Source organism: Ailuropoda melanoleuca, chromosome 8, assembly GCF_002007445.2.
Source record: "Ailuropoda melanoleuca isolate Jingjing chromosome 8, ASM200744v2, whole genome shotgun sequence".
Taxonomy (NCBI): Eukaryota; Metazoa; Chordata; class Mammalia; order Carnivora; family Ursidae; genus Ailuropoda; species Ailuropoda melanoleuca.
Window position 1 is genome coordinate 121,250,977 of NC_048225.1, and position 7,735 is coordinate 121,258,711.

A 7,735-nucleotide genomic window follows, 5' to 3' on the forward strand; every position below is an offset into this window, starting at 1 on the left:
ATGTGGATCTCATAGGTATGTTTGTATCTCTGAGTATATGGAGTAAGGGTCTTATTAATAATGAGACTATGGCCATTAGTTCATTTTTAAAGTTAGAACTAGTATAATGGGCATCACGTGTTCCAGGGAATGAACTTTTTTCTTCCGTGCTTCAGAAGAGTGTATCCTTCCTCTATTCTCCTTCACTCCTCGCAAGGTAGCATGTGGTTCATTGGGTACCTGTGGTACGTTGATCTTCCCTTCACACGATTCTGCTAGGAATGAACACAGAGAAGAGTGCGACCGGGGAACAAGAGTCCCTTGTACTTCCTGCATAACGCTGCACCGGGGCAGTCCTTCCTCACTTGGGCCTGGACTTTCATCAGTCACCGGGGACCAGAACTCATGTCAGGGCCACTATCACCACTCCTACCATGTCACTGGACCCACCACCACCACTACTACTATCACCACCACTGCTATCCCCCCACCCTCACCAGCCACCACTACAATTCACATCACCACCACCACCATTACTACCAGCACCACATATCACCACCATTAACACCAGCGCTCACACCACCATCAATACCACCTCCACCACCATTACCACCACCATCACCACCACCACCACCACCAGCACCATCACAACCACCATCAATACCAGCACTCACACCACCATCACCACCACCATCACCACCACCAGCACCACCAAAATTCACATCACCACCACCACCATTACTACCAGCACCACATATCACCACCATTAACACCAACACTCACACCACCATCACCACCACCACCAGCACCATCACCACCACCAGCACCACCACCACCACCACCACTAGCACCATCAACACCACCATCACCACCACCGTCACCACCACCACCAACACCAGCACCACCACATTACCACCACTGCTACCACCATCACCATCACCACCACCAGCACCAGCACCACCACTGCTGCAGCTGAAGCAATTCCCAAGATCCCCTAGAATGAATGGTTTAAAGGCACCTTTCTCTTAGGGGATTACGGTAGGTGTAATGCTCTTTCAGGTTTCAAGAAACAGACACTCAGATAACCTTTGTTGACAGCAGCTTACTATAAGGATACACCTATAAATAAATACAGAGCAGTCTTCTCCTGAGCACCAGAGTCAAAGTTGATGAAACTGAATGTTGTTCCTCTATTACAGAACAAATAGCAGCTCTAAGATCTAAGAATAACTCTAGTATTAGTTCCCTCAGAGTCAGTTCTTTACTGCTCCCTGACTCTTGACACTATCATTCCAAAGACAATGTCTGCCTGTCTCTGCTTATATTCCGACTTTTGCCTTGAGCTGGCTGCCTCCCCCTCTCTCCTCTCCTCCCCATCATTTGGCTTTTGCTTACTCATCTCTTCTACGGCTCCATGCCTTTGGTCTGTGGTCTCTTATGTTTGTTTCTGTCTTCTTGCTCCCTGTGTAGTCGCATGTTCTCCCGCAGATTCTTTAGGAGAGAGAGAGAGAGAGAAAGAGATCTTACCAATTCGCTTACAGCATCAAGTGTCACTGTTGACAGATTTCTCATACGAGGCCACTTCTCAAACACTGACCAGCCTATAAGTGGCTGACTCGGAACAGGGACAATCCCTGGTCCAATGACTTGGGTCAGTGTGATGGAGACACTGATGGAAAAAGACTGTGCTTTATAAGTGAGGAACTGCTTTTGTCTATTTAGAATATAGCTATGGGAGTGTCTTATTTCTCTAGATAAGCCATCACTGTGGCTTCTCTGTTTGTGCACAAGGGCTGCCATATTTAGCAAATAAAAGTACAGGTAACCCAGTTAAATCTGAATTTCAAATGAGGAAATACCTTTTTTTTTTTTTTTTTTGTATAAGCTTGTCTCAATGATGGCTTAGACCTGCACACAAATCAGTAACTACTACTGCTGTCACCACCCCAGATAAAACACTGGACCCTTCCTCATGTCACACTACGCTATCTGATGATAGAAACAATGAGGAACAGATGCTTCTTTTCCTCTATCCCAGGGTCCTAAAGGCATTGCCTTAACGTTCTACCCAGCTCTCCAATACTACCACAGCCTGCATTAATTGCTCGTAAATGTGTTCACTCAAAAGGAGGCATTTTCAAGGCTGCTGAAGTAGGAGCTCCCACCCCAGCTGAAGGGAAGCAATGCATAAGCCATATAATCTTAGCTCTGGTCATGATATGATGGCCTAGACAGAGAGGCATCCAAGGCCAGGCAGCTCATGAGTGGCAGAGCTGGGCAGAGCTGGGCTGAGCTGGGGTGTCCTCAAATGACCACTCTTTCCTGTACAGTATGACCAGTACCACACAAGACATGAGAAAGTATGTGTACATCCCCTCACATAGCCATTTAGTATTTCATGTGCTTATTCTATGTAAGAGTTTACAAACGCCTGTCTTAAGCTGCATTTTAGACAATGCTTCACAAAACAGAGAACTTGTTCACATAGATGTTACTTTTAAATTTCTTTCAGATCGATGTTGATGTTCTCAGATAGATTTTTTTTTCAGATAGATGTTTCAGAAAGATGTTATAATACCAACTTTGCAGGTGAAGGGAAGAGAAGTTCAGAGAGGTTCAATGAATTCTCCAAGGTTAAACAGCCAGCAATGTGAAAATCTGTGATTCACAACCAGACCCTTTTAATTTAAATTCGTTGCTTCTTTTCATCACAGAAAAAGGGCACTGCAGTTCTTTCACAAACAAATAGTATTATTACCATTTATTGATTACTTGCCATGTGTCACAGGCATTGTTTAATTCTTATAAAATTCCTGTGGGTAAGTACAGTATTATTATTTCCATTTTTCAAATGTAAATGGAGCTCAGAACAGTGTCGTGACTGAGAGGGTGGAATCGACTAGTCAGCCTCCATGGGTTTGAATCCCAACCTCATCTGTGACCATCTCCATGACACTTAGTGAGTTCCTTAACTGTCATTTGTCAAATGCAGGTGATCATGGTATCTACCTCTCAGGTTTGTTGTGAATAGTCTATGAGAAGTGTGTAAAGTGTAGAAAGCAGGTCCAGACACATAGTAGGCACTTTACAAATGTTAACTATTTTTATTACTGTGGTTGTTGAAAAATTTACTGGCGTTTAAAAAGGAAATCTCCTCCAAGAAGTCCTGTCTGAATAAATTTATAATTTGATTTCCTCTCTGCACATCCTTGTATCTTTTAGGCTTTGAGGTATAGGGATTATCCATTTGGTCTTAGATCTCCTTTATGAGGCTTCTGTGAGCCCTCCAGGCTTCAAATAATTATATATTTGGCTTTCTACAATTTACTGAACTGTGTTGTTACCTGTAGGGTAGCTCTACGTGCGTTAAGTATGTCTCCCCAATTAGCCTGTAATTTCGTGAGAGATGAGAACATTTCTGCCTCTTCTATTTCAGAGATAAATAGAAAGTTGAATTTTAATCAATACTTTAACGTTGGGGGCTTTTTTTGTTGTTGCTACTCATCCCTCTTTGGTGAGTTAGCCCTCACTCACTCTTGGTCTATGTGGTTGAGCCAGGGTTGTTGACTCCACGGGCTTTCAACTCGTCTCTAGCAGGTGATGGTGGATTTGTGACCAGGTGGGGCAGCCCAGCACTGCATCTCCATTGTGATTGGCTCAGGACAGGCATGTGACCCAAGCCCAGCCTATCAGACGCCTTCCTGAGACTTCGCCAAAACTCTTCGGAAAGAGACGTTCCTTCTTCTCTGGAACTGGGAGCACCAGGGGCCATGTGAGCGTTCTTTGCCATCATGTGGAAAAAAATGGACCTCGAAGTCAAAATCAAACTCTTGCAGAGGAAGAAGAGAAGGACGAGAGTGAGAGAGAAAATGGCACGCCTGAGTTCTGTAGTTCAGCCGTGCGTGAGCTGGCTATGTCAGTGGACTTAGAGTTTTGTTCACTCGGAACCCAAACAGTTACAGCTAATACGCTAGCATATTATTAGCTTTAGTCGCTGATTTTACATGGAATGCCTAAAGTATCTGTTGCTTCATAGGAGTTTGGTTGGAGTGGGGGTTGTCGGTGTACGCTCACTCTTCCATCGGGGAAACACTGGCTGTTCCCTTTGAGAATTTCTCATAATAAGGTCTTGGAAGACAATCACAAGCCACTTTCAATTAGGCTTCCTGGAGCAGGTTTGAGTCTAATGAGGTCATTAACACGTGGTGACATAGCAGGGCTGCCTGATGTCATCACTGAAGAAGGGATCATTTTCCCTTCCTCTTTGAGAATAGGAAGCACCAGCTGCACACAGGCCAACACCTTGTGGGCTCGGGATGTAGGATAGGGTTGTAATAGACATTAATTTTCAGTCAAGGCAGGATGAATGTAAAATAAAGCTTCCAGGCATGCTTGCCTATTGGTCTCTATTAATGAAACCAGCGAAGACTTTTCTCTGAGCGAAAGAGAGCATGGGTGTGGAACTGCTCTCTCTGCATTTACGTTTTGGAAGCAGAACAAGGCAGAAGGAAACTGCTGATGTTGGCCATCGGTAGACCTGGCTTCTGCCCCGGCATGGCACTAACAAGCTTTGTGATTAAAGGGATAAGTTTGTGTTGAATAACCCCTTGCCAGTCCCCCCTCGTGACCAAGGCGTGCACTGGTGAGATAACCGTCTGGAGTTAGCACGCACTGCCCACTGTCTGCATAATCCTGGCAGCTGGACTCGGCACCACGTGCCATCCAGCTTGGCTCAACAGCCCAGAGCTTTGACGAAATGCTCAGAGGCACTTGGATGAACTCTGTCATTTTATTCTTTTATATAAATCCAGCACTGACTTTGCAAATGCCGTGTGAGAATGGCTTTGATGTATAGCTGATAATGGTGTAGTGTTTTATAAAATGATCTTTCGAGTAAGAGCGATAGGTAGCAGCTCTATGGGCATTTTAATGGGGCTGCGATGGATTTACAAGGAAAAAAAGTCTGATCTTGTGGTAGCCTCGGAAATGCCCTGCTCACGTCTCCCTTCAAAGGGACCTGCTTTAGGAACATAGTTGAACCTCTTCCAATTGCAGCTCCCGTGGAACGACTGTGGCATTCGCTTGGAAGTCACACTTCCCACGGCCTGTTCCCAGCTAACGGCTTGAGCAAGCTGGTGTTGCTAGAACCAGGCCATTCCTTCTTGGCACGGGATTTCTCTAATGGACAGTTTTGGTCAGGAAACTCTCCATTGGTGTGGGCAGGATTTTCTGAGAACTTCTCTTCTGAAGTTCTTACCTAATTCTCCCTCCTCGTTCCCCTTTCACAGACAGAAATCATCTCTCATGTCTGGGTTCTTACTCCCCTTTTACCCTTCGCAGATGTGTAGAAAAGGGCATAGAGCTACATAGCGGTAACATTTCTACATATTTATAAGCTAGTAGAAGCCTGAAGCAGATTGTGACATGTTAAGATGTACATGGTAAATTCTAGGCAATCATTGAAGAAATAATTAAAATATCGTGAAAGATTATTAAAATTGCTGCATTAGACACTACTCATGCAAAAGAAAGAAGTAAAGAGAAAAGAGGAACGAAAAAGGACATGAGGGGTGCCTGGGTGGCTCAATTGGTTAAGCGTCTGCCTTCAGCTTAGGTAATGATCTCAGGGTCCTGGGATGGAGCCCTGCATTGGGCTCCCTGCTCAGTGGGGAGTCTGCTTCTCTCTCTGCCCCTCCCTCCCTTCTGCTCTGCTCTATCACTCTCAAATAAATAAATAAAATCTTAAAGAAAAGGGCATGAGACACATATAACAAAAATTAATGGCAGATGTCAATCCATCTATATAATAATAACATGAAACGGATTAAACAACCCAACCAGAAGAGATTGTCAGGCTGCAATAACAGCAAAAAAAAACAACGAAAAGAAACAATTATAGACAGTTTGTAGGAGACACACTTGAGATTCAAAGATACAAATACTGTTGTTAGTGTTTTATAATCTACATCATTAAATGTTGCAAATTCGATACATTGTTATAATTATTACTTCACATAATTTTATGACTTAGAGAAAGTAAGCAAAGAAAGGAAATTAAGTTTTCATTTATGGTTTAGTTATGTTATCCTTCTTATTCTTCATTTGTGGTTCTTTTAATTTGGTCCTCTGTACCCCACCTGTGGTCACTTACTTAGTTCAGTGCAGCTCTGTTCCCGCCCACCTCCTTCGTACCATTACTGACGTATGCATGACATTTCTGTATGTCACGGGCCCAATGGAATATTTTATATGTATGGCTTTTACATTTGCTTTTGAGATCACTTAAGAGAATAAAGGTAAAGAAATATGTATTTATACCATTTTTGCTTTTATTTTTTTTAAGTAATGTCTTAAGTCCAACAGGAAGCTTGAACTCATGACCCCAAGATCAAGAGTCACATGCTCTACTGACTAAGCTAGCCAGGTACCCTTATATTGTCTCTTATAATTACATAATTACTTTTATCAGCATCTTTTGCTTTCTCATGGGATTCAAATTAGTGGGGTCACATGCTTTCAGCCTGAAGGACTTCCTTTAGTATTTTCTGTAAGGTGGGCCTAGCAAAAAATTCTCTTAGCTTTTGTTTATCTGGAAATGTCTTTATTTAACCTTTGGATTTGCAAGATAAATTGCTGGATATAGGATTCTTGGTTCTGTTGTTTGAGTACTTTGAATATGTTATCTGCTTTCTGCCCTGCATTGTTTCTGATGGAAATTCAGTTGTTAATCTTATTTGGATTTCCGTGTGATGAGTTATTTTTCTTTTGCTGCTTTCAAGATTTCCTCCTTGTCTTTGGATTTTAATATTTTTAATATAATGTGTCTGTTTGTGGCTTCTCTTTGAATTCATCTTACTTGAATTTTATTGAGTTACCTGGTTGTGCATCTTAATGTTTTTCAATAAATTTGGGGACATTCCAGCCATTACTCCCTTCAGCATTTTTTTGTCTCCTTTCTCTCTGTCCTCTGCTCTCCTTCTGGTAATTCTCTTATGCATATATTGGTGCCCTTAATGTGGAGTAGAAATAGAGTGTTCATTTTTCTTCATTCTTTTCTCTGTTCTTCAGATTGCATAATCTCTATCAATCCATTATCCAGTTCACTAATTCTTTCTTTTGCCAGTTCAAATATTCTGTTGAGCCCTTTTAGTATATTTTAAATTTTGCTTATTGTACATTCCAACTCTGGATTTCTTTGGGTTCCTTTTTATAATTTCACACTCTGTTCTGACTAGTGAGGTATAAGTGAAAGATGTTGAGTTGGTTTTCTGAGAAAGCTCCTTAAAAGGGGGACAAACAAGTGGACTGAAGTGTTTACTCATTCCATCTTTTCTGTATTTCTTGCTTTGAATGGGGCCAAAGTAGCTGTAGCTCCAGCAATCATTTTGGTCCTGGAAAATCGAAGCTGCATACCGAGGTTGGCAAAGTAAAAAGACAAAAGGAGCCTGAGTCCTTATGATGACACTGGAGCTTGGAGCCTATCCACCGGCCTTGATAAATAGATGACAAATTTTTGCCTTGCTCAAATCACACTTATTTCTCATTTCTATTAATGGCTGGTGAAAGTCATTCCTGAGATGTCACCTATTCCACATTTTGAGATATTAAGTTCTACTTACATTCCATTTATATACATATACATGCATATACACATATACATAAATATATATTTATACATATATACATATATATACACAAAATATATATATGTAGTGTGTTTATTTACTAATTCAGTGCCATTTCTGGGTGGACTTTT